This window comes from Oryzias melastigma, linkage group LG24, assembly GCF_002922805.2.
Source record: "Oryzias melastigma strain HK-1 linkage group LG24, ASM292280v2, whole genome shotgun sequence".
NCBI classification, from domain to species: Eukaryota; Metazoa; Chordata; class Actinopteri; order Beloniformes; family Adrianichthyidae; genus Oryzias; species Oryzias melastigma.
In genome coordinates this window covers 19,489,793-19,492,014 of record NC_050535.1, presented here as the reverse complement: position 1 = coordinate 19,492,014, position 2,222 = coordinate 19,489,793, and the positions used below count along the sequence as shown (strand labels likewise).

At 34.2% G+C, this 2,222-nt stretch overlaps 1 protein-coding gene across 2 annotated transcripts in view; it reads right to left on the bottom strand.

Annotated features, from left to right (window-relative positions):
• The window catches only part of ttc13 (tetratricopeptide repeat domain 13), a 28,696-nt gene that overhangs the window by 24,364 nt on the left and 2,110 nt on the right, over window positions 1-2,222 (bottom strand). The window lies entirely within an intron of this gene.

The window sequence follows — 2,222 nt, the reverse complement described above, 5'->3', positions numbered from 1 at the left end:
TTTCTTTGCTGCTTTTCTGCATGCAGCAGGAGGGAGGGGCTCCTCACCTACTCTTACCACCTGTTCCGCACACGTATGGCAGAGCGGCCACAAGCAAAAAAGGTCCATGCTGCGTCTGTATTTTTCTAAAGTAGATGCAGACAGTGTGCTCTGGCTCCAACATAGCTAAGACATGGATTGTAAGCGTGGTAACAGCAGTAACCTGTCCAAACACCGCGCTAAAATACATCAGATTCAAGCGGAGAAGTATGGAGCGTCTGACCGTCCAAATGAGACGTCTAGCACTGCTATTGATCCAAAAGGTGTGTATGCTAGCGCTACACATATGGAGCACGTGACTAAGTGTTGATTATCAAAGAAAAGTGCAGGAAATTTTAACTGAAGGAAATAAATAAATATGGATAACAGCACTGTAAAAAACAATGATCATATAATATTAGCAGGCTAAAGATTATGTATCAATAATAGTAAATTGACATAAAATGAACAAAAATGCGGAATTATGATTTTTTATTTCCACATTTATTGCTCTTTGAAGTGAGAAGACCATTTGATATACTCTGTATTTTAGTTCTTAACTGGAGCTTTGTTTATTAGTTACCTTGAAATCGATGTTATTATTATTAAAACATGTTAGTATTTATTGATAATTTTATTTTAATGTTGGAAATATCGTTAAATGAAAAAAAATATGTTTACATTTGTTCTTAAAGAAGGTTTTGAAGAAAATAAAAAGATACAATTGTTTTAAAATAGTTATATATCATAGATTACCAAGATAAAATATTGATTATTGCAATAATTGGCATATCGAGAGTCTATCAGTATGGTGAGCCATGTATCGTTAATCGCATCGTATCGTGAGTTATTCCCAGCTCTACAACTGATGGCTATTAAACCAGCTGTATGTTGAAAAAAATTAAAATATGACAATAAACTCCCTAAAGCCCAAGAATAAAGTGTATTTTAATTATCGACCTTCTTTTAACATTTTTCAGGACAAACTTTGAGGTTAAAAAAAAAAAAACAAGAGCAGGGAAACAAATTCTGACAGGGGGAACGTACCTCGGCTTTAGAGCGGTGCAGAAACCCCTCCAGTGACCGGCAGTTTGTAAAATATGCTGAAAGTAGCTCTCATAGACATCACACAGGTCTGATGTTGGCCAAAACTGACGATATTTCTCAGTTAAAATAATGTTTCAAATCTTGCTTGGTTTGTTCACTTGTTCTGTTAACCATACAAATGACACTGTCATTAAAGTTATTAAAACATTTTTCTGTTTATAATTTTTTTTTACCAAATTTGGCTACAATAACTTTAAGAACCGCTGTCGTCATAAGATGTCATTAACCTTCAGTAATATTCCATTCTCTGTTCTCCTGTCTGTTAAAAAAAGAAATGCATAAAATATGATTAATATAACTAAAGCTTATCCTCAAATACAGACATACTTGTATGTCTAAAGATTCATAACCCTCTGCTGTAACAGTGACATCTGTCCAACACAAGAGGCCTTCAGCTCTGGTGTGTTTGCTCATCTACTGGACAGGACGAGTACAAAGAAAAAGGTGAAATCTTAGCATTATAATTGTATTATTTTTCTTATTTAAACAGACTCTCCAACTTCAAGGCCATAAAATCAAACCAACAAGAACTACCTCTGAGCTGAGTTGTGGTGTGAAATCAGTGAACCGCTCTCTCTCCTGAGATCCTCGCTTCATTCTTCTTTCTGATCATGTAAAAAAACTCCCATCATGCTTTTGGCTGTTCCAGCCATTCTGGTATCAGAACATTCATCTCTTTCAGGAGATTCCTGCCTCAACGTCTGCTTTTTCTTCACTTTGATTCTTGATTGTTTCTCAGTGTTATGTTTAGAAAAAATGAATGACAAAACCTTCAGGTCCTTATAAACTTTGAGAAAACTTGAGTGAATATTAAACGCGTTTCTTGAGTATTTTGGTTCTTTTTTAAATTCATGATATGTATTTTTTTAAGTACAGCGGACTGTTTGGTAAGATAAGAATTCTGTCTTCTATGAACGTTTTTTGTGGCACTTTTTTTTTTTTTTTTTTTAGTATTTTTACCATTTAAGGATTGCAATCAGTGACTTTAAGGACAGTTTTTCTTGCCCTCCCAGTCTTTTCCAAATTTGTAGCAAGAATGATCAGTAAAGTTTTAAAAAGAATTATAAATATAATCTGCTCACAAAAATTAAAGGAGC